Source organism: Dipodomys spectabilis, unplaced genomic scaffold (assembly GCF_019054845.1).
Source record: "Dipodomys spectabilis isolate Male_0828 unplaced genomic scaffold, ASM1905484v1 ptg000467l, whole genome shotgun sequence".
In the NCBI taxonomy this organism is placed as follows: Eukaryota; Metazoa; Chordata; class Mammalia; order Rodentia; family Heteromyidae; genus Dipodomys; species Dipodomys spectabilis.
In genome coordinates this window covers 156,340-170,901 of record NW_024871144.1, presented here as the reverse complement: position 1 = coordinate 170,901, position 14,562 = coordinate 156,340, and the positions used below count along the sequence as shown (strand labels likewise).

Below are 14,562 nucleotides of genomic sequence, written 5' to 3'. Positions count from 1 at the left end.
AAAAGGGAAATCAAACAGAAATTAGAAAGTGGAAAAACCTCTCATGTTCCTGGATTGGAAGGATTTACATCGTGATAATGGCAATAATCCCCAAGGCTATCTACTAATTCAATGTGATGCCTTTCAATGTTCCCACGGCATTCTTCAAGGAAAAAGAAGAGGCAATCCAAAAATTTACATGGAACTATTAAAGGCCCCAAATAGCAAAAACAATCCTTAACAGAAATAACAGTGCTGGAGGAATATCAATACCAAATTTCAAACTCTACTATAAATCCATAGTAATCAAAACAGCTTGGTACGTGCACAAGAACAGACCTCAGCACCAATGGAATAGAGCTGAAAACCCAGAAAGGAACCTACAGACATATAAGCCATCTAATCTTTGATAAGGGAGTTAAAAAATTAGAATAGAGGAAAGACAGCCTCTTCAGTAAATGGTGCTGACAAAACTGGTTAACTACTTGTAGAAAACTAAAGCTCGATCCTTATATAACACCCTGTACCAGAATCAACTCCAAATGGATCAAAGACCTCAGAGTCAAAGCAGACATTCTGAAAACATTACAGGATGGAATAGCAGAAATCATAGGTCTCCTTGGTACAGGCCTAAAATTTCTTAATAGAAACCTAGAAACACAACAAATCAAAGAGAGGTTGGACAAATGGGATTGCATGAAATTGCTGAGCTTCTTCATGGCAAAGGGTATAGCTAACAAGATCAACAGAAAGACCACGCATTGGGAGATCTTCACTAGCCATACAATGGACAAGGGTCTCATATCTAAAATATACCTAGAATAGAATTGAAAACCCAGAAATGAACCCACAGACCTATAGCACTGTAATCTTCAATAAAGGAGCTAAAAACTAGAATGGAAGAAAGACACCCTCTTCAGTAAATAGTGCTGGAAAAATTGGTTAATCATTTGTAGAAAACTAAAGATGGATCCTTATATATCACCCTGCACCAGAATCATCTCCACATTGATCAGATACCTCGGAGTCAAAGCAGACACTCTGAAATCTTTAAAGGATGGAATTAGAGAAACCCTAGGTCTCCTTTACAGGTCAATATTTTCTTAATAGAGACCTGGAAACACAACAAATCAAAGAAAGGTTGGAAAAATGGGATTGCATGGAATTGCAGAACTTCTGCATGGCTAACACATAGCTAGCAAGATCAAGGGTCTCATATCTAAAATATACCTGGAACTCAAAAAATTAAACTCCCCAACAACAAATTTTCAATGAAACAACTGGGCAATAAATAAGTGGGCTAAAGGCCCACTGAAGAGGAAAGAAGGAAGGGCAATCGATACATGAGGAAATGCTCAACCTCCCTAGCCATAAGAGAAATACAAATCAAAACAACATTGTGATATCACCTCACCCCAGTTCCAATGGCTAAATCAAGAAATATAATTGCAAAAGATGCTGGAGGGGATGTGGACAGAAGGGAACCTTACTGCATTGTTGGTAGGAGTGTAAACTTGTTCAACCACTTTCGAAATTAGTATGGAGGTTCCTCAAAGACGCCACATAGAGCTGTCCAATGACCCAGCAATCCCACTTTTGGGCTTTTACCCAAATGATCACAAATAAGACCTTACTAAAGCTACCAGTACAACCATGTTTATTGCAGCATTATTTACCATGGCTAAGATATGGAACCAACACAGATGCCCCTCAGTAGATGAATGGATCAAGAAAATGTGGTATATATACACAATGGAATTCTATGCCTCCATCAGAAAGAATGACATTGCTCCATTTGTTAGGAAATGGGAAGAATTGGAAAAAATATATTAAGTAAAGCAAGACAGCCCCAAAGAAACAAAGTTCTCATGGTTTCCCTTACTTGCAATCCCTAGTATATGTCTGAGACAGCAGAAACGTTCAGATAAGTAGATGTTTGATGAAATGAACCCTAAGGTAAGGATTCAAATGGTTTTTTTTTTCTTATTGTTTCTAACATATTTATAAGATGATTTGTTTCTTGCATTTTATGTCCCTTGCCCAAGGTATAACCCCTGCTTTCACTGTAGTTTATGTTAATATAATTTGTGGAGGCGAAAGGGAATAACAAATTGTTTATATATGGATACAGGTGGACGTGTTGCAAAAATGAGATGTACAAGACTTTATATGGAAAAACGACCATTACAACTTTGGCTGGGGGGCGGGGATTAAAGAGGAGAGGGACCGGGGTGGTGAGAAGGGAAGGGATGGGAAGGGGAAACAAAGGAGGTGGCAAAAATGCTTGGTAAGAAATATACTCATTTCCTTGCCCATGTAATTGAATCCTCTGTTTACAGTATTTTCACACTAAAAAATTATCTGAAAAAATTTGCATCAGTTGATAGTGCATATGATTTTATTTTTATTACAAACATAGAATGTAGTAAAAATTTTCATTGCAATTACACTGCACTAGGATGTGAGCAGATTCTAATGTAAATAATAGACTGTGCTTATGTAGAGAATTTGAGCATCCAGAATTTTAATATGCCTGTGATCATAAAACTGATACCTTACTGATATTGAGTGACAAATACAACTTCCGATAAGTACAGAAGCTTTCCTTGTATGTTTTTAATACATATTTTTATTGTAAATGTCCTGTGCAGAGTGTTTACAGTTACATATGTAAGGTAATGAGTACATTTCTTATTGAGCATTTTTACCCCCTCCTTGGTTTTTCCCCTACCATCCCTTCCCTTCACGCCTCCCAACTCTTCCCTCCAACCCCCTCCCCCGACAGAGTGTCTTGTACATCTCATTGTTGCAATGGGTCAACCTGTATCCTTTCCTTGTATCTTAAATGAAGAAATGCTGATTGATTTGTGCTGATTCTACTTGTGTAGACACACCTAAGATCACTCGCCAAGTCCAAGAGCACGTAATTCACATGCACATCATTTTTTGTCATTTTGGTATAATTGTGTTCTACACATTTATTGACAGGTTACAAATTATTCTCAAATTTTAATACATTAAAATACTTTCTTTTTGTCTTATTTTCTTGACCATGAAATCAGCAAGACCTCAGTCAGCATTTCTCACATAGGACTTTTCACATGAGTTTGTTAAATGTTGACCTGAGCTCCAATCTTCTGAGGACTCACTCATCTGCTTAAGAATTGATGCTGGCTGTTGGAAAAGAACTCAAGGAAGAATGCCATTTAAAGCCTTATAACTTTATTCTGTACCAGAGTATTTTCCTGCTACTTTGGTTTTTGAGAGTGTCTACAAGAACTAGCATTCCCTGGGGAACAAGGAGACGCCATATGACGTTTACTTACTGAGATTTCCGATTGACTTGCTATCACTTGTACTGCATTTTGAAAGTCGAATGTGTCAAAACCTACCCATTTGAAGAGATAAGAGGAGATGCTGGGAAGATGGCTCAGTGGTAGAGTTCTTGCTTTGCATGCATGAGGCCTGGGTTCAATTCTTCAGCACCACATAAACAGAAAAAGCTGGAAGTGGTGCTGTGGCTCCAGTGGTAGAGCACTAGCCTTGAGATGAAGAGCTGAGGGACAGCGCCTAAGCCCAGAGTTCAAGGTCTACACTGGGGTGGAGCTTGTATTGAGTACATAGCAAACTGCTTCATGTATTTGGCAAGTTACCTGTCTCCAGTGTGCCGTAAGAATAGGACTATCATATAAATTAATAAATTACTTTTAAAAAAGAGATAGGAGTGGTAAAAGAATTTTTAGAGACACATACATCTTCAACATATTTGATTCCAAACATTATGTCTAAGGCATATTCAACAAGTAGTGAAATTTGTGTTGTCTGTAACTATGTGTCTTTCTCCATGTGTGCATGTGTACATGTGTGTATGTATGTATTTTTGTGTATAGTAACATGCATGTATACATATTTAAGGTCATATACACACATATATGCATTTAAAAATAAATATACATAAATAAATATATGTGTATATGTTTATATCAGTTGTTCAATGATTTAATCTATAGTTCCCAGCACATTGTCATTCTCACAAAGTGTACATGATAAACTGCTCTGAGGTTCCGTGCTCTATGATGGGCATCCTTTGTAATCACTTCCCCCATTACCTAGTTTTTCATCCCTGAATATATTCGGTCTACTTTCCACAGGAAAGCATTGTTTTCATTACATGTATTTACTTATAATAAAAGAAAAAGGTCGTTTGTAAAAGAAAAAAGAAAACGAACTTTTAGGTCAGAGGTTAAAAGTATCCTATCCGTTTCAATGATTCCTATGAGATAAAATTTATAACAGTAGTAAAAGTGAAAAGGAATTCCTAGATCTGTTGTTTTGCCATTTAGAATAGAAATGAATAACATCACGTCACTGTTATAACTCTTAAAGAATGCAAGGGTAACTGATGGTCGCTATCATGTTCCCACAAAACCAGTGGATTCTGATGGATAATAGTAGACCAGCAGAAATTCTTTTTTTTCTTATTGTGAAAATACTGTACAGAGGGTTTATAATTACAGGGGCAAGACGGTGAGTACATACCTTATCAAGCATTGTAGCCTCCTCCTTTGTTTACCCTTCCTATCTCTTCCCATCTTTCCTCCCCCCCTCCCCCCCCCAAGTTGTAAAGTTCGATTTTGACATGACAACTTGTACTTCTCATTGTTGCAACAGGTCCACCTGTATCCTTATTTAAACGACTTGTTTTTCCACTTCCCCTCCACAAATTATACCGACATCAAATATAGTGAAAGCAGGGGTTATACTGTAGGGGAGGGACATATTAGGGTGAGATGGTATGACAATGTTGTTCTGATTTGCATTTTTTATGGCTAGGGAGTTTGAGCATTTTTTCATGTGTCTATTGGCCATCCTTCTTTCTTCTTCAGAGAAGTTTCTCTTTAAGTCATTAGCCTACTTATTTATTGGGCAGTTGTTCTTTGAGGATTTATTGTTGGGGGATTTAATTTTTTGAGTTCCAAGTATATTTTAGATATGAGACCCTTGTCCGTTTTATGGCTAGTGAAGATCTTCTCCCAATCTGTGGGCTTTCTATTGATCTTGCTAGCTATGTCCTTTGCCATGCAGAAGCTCTGCAACTTCATGCAATCCCATTTGTCCAACCTTTCATTGATTTGTTGTGTTTCCGGGTCTCTATTCAGAAAATTTCGGCCAGAGCCAAGGAGACCTAGGGTTTCTCCTATTCCATCCTGTAATGTTTTCAGAGTGTCTGCTTTGACTCCGAGGTCTTTGATCCATTTGAAGTTGATTCTGGTGCAGGGTGATATCTAAGGATCTAGCTTTAGTTTTCTACAAGTAGTTAAGCAATTTTGACAGCACCATTTACTGAAGAGGCTGTCTTTCTTCCATTCTATTTTTTTAGCTCCCTTATCAAAGATTAGATGACTATAGGTCTTTAGGTTCATTTCTGGGTTTTCAATTCTATGCCATTGGTCCTGAAGTCTGTTCTTGTGCCAGTACCAAGCTATTTTGATTACTATGGCTTTATAGTAGAGTTTGAAATTTGGTATTGATATCCCTCCAGCAGTGTTCTTTCCATTGAGGAGCGTTTTTGTTATTCGGGGTCTTTTATTATTCCATATGAATTTTTGGATTGCCTCTTCTATTTCCTTGAAGAATGAGGTTGGAATTTTGATAGGTATCGCATTAAATTTGTAGATAGCCTTGGGAAGTATTGCCATTTTCACGATGTTAATCTTTCCAATCCAGGAGCATGGAAGTTTTTCCCATTTTCTAAGTTCTGTTTTGATTTCCTTTTTCAAGTTTTTAAAGTTTTCACCATAGAAGAGCAGCAGACATGGAGCATGAAAGAGAAAGAGAGGAAATGGGAGAGTGAAAGAGAAAGAGAAATATCACAATACTGAAAGTGTATAACAGATAAACAAGAGCAGTATGAGAATATTCATACTGCTGTCTTTAGACTCTACATATACATTTGAAGGTATTTGATGTATGATAACCCATCAAAATGAAATATAAAGTTATTTTGTTAAAAATAAAAATGTCTCAGGAGAAATTTTAAATGTAAAAACAATCTTCATGGAAGCAAACTCTGAGCTATTTCATGACTTTGAAAAGGATAAAGTGGTTGAAGTTAGTAAAATTCAGAAGTATGACAATTCACAATGATATAAAAAGGTATTCATATATTTAATAACATAACCCAAAGCAGAAAGCAAATGTTGGATAATTGATTTTTTAAAAAACATTCTGTCAGGTGCTTGGAAGGTGGCTCAGTGTTAGAGTGCTTGCCTTGCATGCATGAGGCCCTAGATTTGATTTCTCAGCACCACATAAGCAGAAAAAGATGGAAGTGGTGTTGTGGCTCAAGTGGTAGCACTAGCCTTGAGCTGAGGGACAGCACGTAGGACCCAGAGTTCAAGCCCCATTACCAGCAAAATCAAAATATAAAACAAAACTAAACACAGTCTCTCACTTTTGTGGCCTCAACTCTTTAAAATCACTGCTTCAGCCTCTGGGTAAGATTTTAGGTGTGGACATTTATCAACATTCCTGATTCAGACTCTACTTGATAACTTTTTAAATAAATATTTTGTTCTTAATTTTCCTCTTCGTAAATTCACATGCACCTATAAAAAATGGTTTGGCCATCCCAGTAACCTTCTCCAAGTACTTCATAATGATGACTTACAAAAAGTTGTATTATATTACAACAAGGAAAACAATGCTACAAATAAGAAAAACCAATAATTAAACATTAATGATTAATAAAACGAAAAACAAAACAATTACCAGTGTTTTCAGTATTTGAAGGGTACTACGTATTAGATTTTACTATTTTCTCATATTCCTGTACATTTAAAACTGCCTAAGATTATGATGTTCAACAAGAGTTTTATAGGCTATGAGCAGTCTTTAAAGTTACCCATTAAGATTACTATTTATGGCTCATCTCATCATTTGTATATGGCTTATATCATCATTTGTTCCTCACTAACATCTAAAATAAGGAAGCCCTATATTTTTAATAGAAACTATGTAGTTAAAAGTCTTAACTCTTTATTCTGCTCCTTTACACAAAGACTTTGCAACTTCTCATTAGTAAAATTTCTATAAACTCTGAAATGTACATACTTAGTAGCATATGTCTGCTACCATAAATCTTAAATACTTTATCAAAAAGTTTTATGACCTGGGGCTGGGTAGGTGGCTCAGTGGTAGAGTGCTTGCCTTGCATGCATGAAGCCCTGGGTTCGATTCCTCAGCACCACATAAGCAAAAAGAAAAAAGTTGGAACTGGCACGTTGGTTCAAGTGGTAGAGCAGTAGCTTTGAGCTGAAGAACTGAGGGACAGCGCCCAGTCCCAGAGTTCAGGCCCCACTCGCAGACTCCCACCCCCAAAAAAATTTATGTCCTGCCAAACAGTCCTAGTTTTGGCATATATAAGCAAATTCCCAAAATTAAATATGTTTAAAACATTAAAACTTTAAAAAAAAACCTTAACACTTGCTTCAGTGTTCATTATGACAGGTGCCTTGTATAAAATAATTGAATTCCTCCTCTTACACATCTCTTGAACAACAAATATCAGGAATTATTTTGTTTTTGACATGTCAGTCTTTATTCTTAAATGTGTGCTTATGTAAGAAGTACATGGTTCTAAAATTTCATGGCAATTATTTTGAGCTTACTTTTTGTTGAATTGTCTAGTTTAAGAAAATAAATTACACTTTATATATAAAAAATGTTCTATGCTCAATTCAGCATCAAGTACTCTAACATTGGAACAATACAGAGAAGATTAGAATGGCCCCTGAGAAAGGATGACAGGCAAATTCCTGAACCATTCCATACTTTTACAACAACAGATGCTGGAGGGGATGTAACCACAAGAGAACTGTACTGCATTCTTGGTGGGAGTGTAAACTTATTCAACCCTTTGGAAAGTACTATGGAGGTTCCTCAAAAGACTCCACATAGACCTCCCCTATGACCCAGGAATCCCACTTTTGTGCATTTACCCAGATGATCACAAACAAGACCACACTAAAGCTACCAGCACAACTATGTTTACTGCAGCATTATTTACCATCGCTAAGATCTGAAACCAACCCAGATGCCCCTCAGTAGATGAATGGATCAAGAAAATGTGGTATTTATACCAATGGAATTCTATGCCTCCCTCAGAAAGAATGGCATCGCCCAATTTGTTAGAAAATGGAAAGACTTGGAAAAAAATATTAAGTGATGTAAGCCAGATCCAAAGAAACATAGGCCCTATGTTTTCCTTAATTTTTAATAACTATTTTATGTCTGAGATAAGCAGAAAAGGTTAAAAGCTTTGCACATATGACCAAATTAGGCAAATCAAACCCAAGATAGGAACACACGTGTGGTTTTCTCTTGCTTGTTATTGATTCTTACGTACTTATAACAGGTGATGTGTTTTTTTTGTTTCTTTATATGTTCCTCCCCCATGCTATAACCCGTTTACACTGTATTTGAAGTTGGTGCGCCCACATCTTGTATATATGTTCCTCTAATTTGGGGAGGGAAAGGAAAAAAACAAGATGCTTAAATAGGGATACAGGTTGACCCATTATAACAATGATATGCACAAGACACTATCATGAAAAATGAACTTTACAATTTAGGCAGGGGAAGTGTACTTAGGGAGGGGAGTGTGCTTGTAGAGGTGGGAGGGAAGGGATGGTAGGGGAACATAAAGGAGGAGGTAACAATGCATGTTAGGAAATGTACTCATAACCTTGCTCATGTAAATGTGACCCTTGTGTACAGAATTTTACAATAGAAAACATATAACATGTTCTGAGATGGAAGAGTTTATTTCCTTTATTTTACTCATATAATATTGTTAACAAAGAAATTAATGCAAAACACTAATATGAAGGTATTTTGAATGTGTGTGTGTGTGTGCAAGAGCGTGTGTTCTCATCCAATTGCATGTATGTTGGTGTGCTCAGAGTTTGAAATCAGTGCTTCAAAGTCTTGCTAGGCCTTTCCTCTCTAGATTGGTGAGCTACTATATGAGCTACATCTCCATTCCTGGCCTGTTGCTAATTCATTGAAATTTTTGAAAAATAATCCTATGAATTTATTTTTCCCTCATTGGTTTCCAACTGTTATCCACAGATCTCTAGCTTCAGTGTTGATATGGCGAATAGTTAGGTTTACAGATGTGACCAACCAGCGCAAGTCTTTTAGAATAATTTTAAAAGTAGAAGAAAGTTTACTTCACGGGGTCCTGTTTTATCATTTATTTTTAAAGCATTTTGGAGTGATTATATGCAAATTTTTTTCGTTTTTTTGGATTCTTAACACAATAAGTGAAAATATTTAAAAGTTTTAGTACTTTTTAAAAAGGAAACAGGAACTATGGGACTGAAGAAATTTTTCTCTTATAAGCTCAGCTCTGTGCATGATAACCCAATGTCACCAACACAATCTGTGTTGAAGACCAAATGTAACAGCAAACTATCACCATGGGCAATAATTGCTATGCTATTATTTCTTGGAAATATGAATATTGAATTGAGAGTGTAAGAGAATGGAGAGATTTTACCTACCTTTTGTGTATTGCTGAAAGACTTTTGGAAACTTTGACTCATTTCTTTGCTCAAAGTGTGTGTTTGAGCCATGCACTTACTGCCTTTAATTACAATTTTTCCAAACACTAAAATGGTAATAACATTAGCTTTATAGAAAATGTTATCTTAAGAATTAAGGGAAATAAAACTTGTGAAATACTTAACACAAACGTCTATGAATGAGTTTGAGTTTAGCCAGAAGTTTTTAAAATACTAAAAAGAATGTGATAAGTATTACAGAAACCATTACATGTAGTGAGCAATCAGAAGTAATGTTATCTATTGACCATGCTCTGCTTCCAAGGAAGCCAGGTGGATAACTTCTCATGCTGTAAATCAAACTGGTTATATTATGTCTTGTGTGTGTAAAAATATCAGGGACAGAATGATGAAGGAATGTTGTAGACTGAGGTGAAGTCCATATGAAAATGTGCAAAACTGATAAAACATAAAAGTATCTTAGTAGTAAATTGTGTTTTACATTATTTAAATTACATCACAAAGATAAGAAAGACCTAGAAAAATGAATTCTCTTTTTGATGTCCTATCATAGGTCCTTGGATCAACTCTTTCCTCATTCTTGTAGAGGTATCATCAGATGAGATGAACTATATTATTTTTTTGTTTGCTTCCTTCCATTTATTCTTCATTTGACACCTCAACTAATTGAGACTGAAAGAAACCAAGGGAAATTAGACACACAGGCTTTGGAAAGAACAATCAATGTAAAATAAATAAAACACATACAGCCTTGTAAAAAGTCTGACTAAATTGAGTTATATAGTCTCAAGCGTCAACAGAAAATGATTAAGAAATATCATGCTATTGATAATTGAAAATGATAGGAGTTGCTTAATATTTTTCCTTTCTACTACTTTGAATTAATTATTGATTTTGAATAGAGAGATTAAAGATGAGATTAACAAAAAACTAGATTAAAAATGGACAAAAGTTCTGAATAGACATATTCTTCTTAAAGCCCTGAAAAATCGCCAGTAAGTTTACAAAGTTGTTTAATACAACTCCTATGCTGGCTTAATGTTTTGTGAGCAGAAGTCATTAGAGAAATGTAATTCAAAATTACTATGATACTACTTCATAACTACTATAACTTTTATCAAAAAGATCAAAGGAATCATGTGTGGTGGCAAAAGATTTTAATTCCAAGCATTTAGGAGGTTGGATAAGTCTAAGGCCAGTCTGGGGTACTGCACATAGCAAAAACCGGCACTTTATTACCTTTAACAAAGGTAATAATGTTGGTGAGAGTGTGGAGAAAAGGAGATTTTCTACACTCTTCTTCAAAATACAGATTAGTGTCCTCCTTGCAGAAAGTAATATGCAGTTTTCTATAGAACTCCAAAGTTAAAATATCATCTGCCCCACCAATCATGTGATTATTTCTCTCTGGGTAATTCAAATATATCTGTAGTTCATTGTTATTCACATCATTCACAACAACAGCCAATATATAAATCGAAGTTCAGTGTTCAACTACAGACTAATAAAGCAACCGTGATACATACACAAATATCTTTCTCTATTTCATTCTTAAAATAGCAAGATACTTATGCCATTAGCCACAACTTACAATGACCTGAAAGATGTATTCTAAATGAAGAAAAATAATGTACTCTGATCTTTGTAAACACACACACACACACACACACACACACACACACACACACACACACACACCAACCTCAAACATTAAGAGAGAAATTTTTTAAAAAGTAAAATAAATTGGAATTACTGTGGCATTTAGGTCACAATGTAGAAGATAGTAGATATACTGGTTGAACCGGTATAGAGTTGTAATGTACAACATGAAGATACAGGGGACAACACTGGCCTTACATAGGAATGAAGCTAAATTAGTACGAGTTGTTTTTCCGAGTAGGGGTTGCTCTTTTATTTGTTCTTCCTTCAGTAATGGATAAGATGAACGTAATTCTTTAAATATTCCTGCCTATTTGTAGAAATAATAACAAACAATATAGCAATAATGTTGCATGCTCAACATAGAACAAAATGTCAAATTAAACTACATGAGATTATCCTTGATGTAAACTAATTATTACAAATAAAAGAAACCACGGGACCTATGTTTCTTTAAGTCTGGCTTACTTCACTTAATATGATTTATTTCCAAGATCTTCCATTTCCTCAAAAATGAGATGGTAGCTTTCTTTCTGATGGAAACATAGGATTTTGTGTGTGTATGTGTGTGTGTGTGTGTGTGTGTGTGTGTGTGTGTGTGTGTGTGTGTGTGTGTGTGTGTGTGTGTCCAGTCGTGGAGCCTGAACTCTGGGCCTGGGCGCTTTCCCTCAGCTCTTCAGCTCAAGGTTAGCACTCTACCACTTGAGCCACAGCGTCACTTCCGGCTTTTTTTCTTTTTGCTTATGTGGTGCAGAGGAATCGAATCCAGGGACACAGGAATGCAAGGCAAGTGCTCTACCACTGAGCCACTTCCCCAGCCCTGGAAGCATAGTAGTGCATGTATGTATATCTCTCTGTTGTGTGTGTGTGTGTGTGTGTGTGTGTGTGTCATTTTCTTGATCCATTCAGCTACTGAGGGGCATCTGAGTTGATTCCATATCTTAGCTAGGGTAAATACTACTGTAATAAACATAATTGTGCTGGTAGCTTTAGTGTAGCCTTGTTTGTGGTCACGTTGTTAAATGCCCAGAAGTGAGATTACTGGGTAGCATTATTGTGTACATCGAGGATAACCATAGTAGATGAGCAGATTAGCTCAAAGCTATGTACATATGACACAATAAGGTGATTCCAAGTGAAATAAACTCCAATACATGTTCTTTGTTGTTGTTCTTAATGTACTATGGGATTTGTTTTTATTTTTGTTTGATTTGTGTTTTCCCCATCTATGGTTTATCACCTGAAGTCACTGTATTGGATTTTGATGCCCTGGGTATTGTAATTATGTTGATCTGAACTTGGGAAAGGAAATAGAAAAAACAAAATGGTGAGACAAAGGACAAATGGGTAACCTAAACAACTGTGATACTCACAAAACAAAATGTTGGAAATAATCTTGGGGGGGGGCATTGGGATGGAGGGAGAAAAATTGGAGAAGGGGTAACAAGTTATAAAAGAAATGAATTCATTTCCTTACTTATGTAACTAACCCCCCCTGTACTTTATCTTGACAATACAATTTAAATAAAAAATAAAATAAAATATATGTGAGCAGCAATACAGGAGATATGAGTGGGGGCAACAGCTGTGGAGATCAGTAATTTTACTTTTACATAAGAAGTAATAACCTAGCATACAGATTTTCAGCCTCATGTCAGCCATTAAAAAGGGAAAACAAAATGCACAATCAGCAAACCAATAGAGATGAAATAGAAAACTAACCGAGGTGAAGAGATGACTTCGGCCAGTAATAACAAATGACACAATTAGGAAACAAATAACAAGCCGCTGAGTTTAAAAATATTACCCATAATTCTATTAAATGTTGTTTTCAACACAATTTGTTAGCACTATAATTTAAATCACAATTTAATAATATATCATTTTAATAATAAGTTACTCATTTTTTATTTCTTAATATTGAATGTTTAATATGCAATATGTAATGTTTAAATAGCCAGCTATAGAAAAGAAGAAAGTGAAACTAATTTTAATAATATATTTCATGAATTGTAAAATTGAATAGCATTAGAATCTAAACAAATAACATATCATTATTGTTTCATTTCTGTGAATTAATGTAATAATTCAAATTGTATTCTACACTTAGCACTCATCTTAACATGAAATAAATTATTGCACATGACTCTTGGTATTAGGTGGAAGGGTTCAGCACTGTGGTAAAATTCACACCACACAATACACGAGGATATTACTCCTCTCATCTAGCTTAAATTGTGGAAAATTGATTTCTAAATGCATGTTAAATTCCTGTGTAGGTGACATCTATACAATTATACACAATTATTGTCACGAGGAGTATTTCAGATGACAAAAGTCATATTCATTAATTAAATATTTATTATTTTGTACCAAATAAATATTTATAGAGCGACTGAATTTCTGAGTAGATGCTGGTTTATATGTGCCAGATTATATTTATTGAGGCTTATTTTATATTCCTGACATTGTTTCTACAGTTGGAGTTAATTTTCCATAAGGGGTTAATTGTATTATATTGGATATATGAAAGTAAACTGAATGTTGATTCCATTAATACTTTGACACTTGTCTAATCCCAATATAAATAATCCATGTGTTTGAAGTAATGAAAATAACAAAAAATATAAGCCAGATAAGTCATTCTGTAGTAGAAAAGAATTTTCACCTTTGTTTTGATAGTTGGTCCTTTTTACACTACAGAATATTCTTGGGAAAATGTGTTCCAGGCTGGTCACAACTGTAGAAATATTATGGTTTGATTTATCAAAAGAGAAGGAAGGAAGGGGAACCTTCCTTTCAAAAGTTTGCCCCCAGGGATGTGATCTGCTTTATGCTGGTGACTTGGAAATGAACATTTTTCACAGTCAACCTTGAAAAGCCATCTTGATAGACCATTTCTGTAAGTGGATTACTACAGTTATTCTGATATTATGAAATACATTGTACTTCTATTATCCCAGCTTTTCCTTTTTTCCTAGAACCTGAAATAAGTTCATCTTTAATTAACATTTAATACATTTCTTTTTTTTTACTGACAGAAAATCTGGGTGTAATTTTGATTTTTTTATCTTTCCAATATAATATAAACTATGTTTTGACCAGTCACTTTCGAAAAATGAGTGATGTTCATGCACACTATTTTGGTGGCTTTAAGTAAATTGAGAGTTAATGTGGTATGGTAGTTCTTTTGCCTAATTGACTGAAGCATTAGATTATTCATGTATAAACCTGAGCATTGAAGTTTTAAAATTTTATATATAAAAGAGTCCCCAAAGATTTACTTTAAACTGATAATGGAGGGGGGGGTTGTCTTCATGTCTAAACTTTATATTTA

General features: G+C 35.2%; 1 non-coding gene across 1 annotated transcript; it reads left to right on the top strand.

The window, feature by feature from the left end:
• The first annotated feature begins 7,713 nt into the window (after nucleotides 1–7,713).
• On the top strand, nucleotides 7,714–7,816 carry LOC122098246. Its single transcript, XR_006145700.1, has one exon. It is a non-coding gene; the product is annotated as a U6 spliceosomal RNA (small nuclear RNA).
• Nucleotides 7,817–14,562: the final 6,746 nt, after the last annotated feature.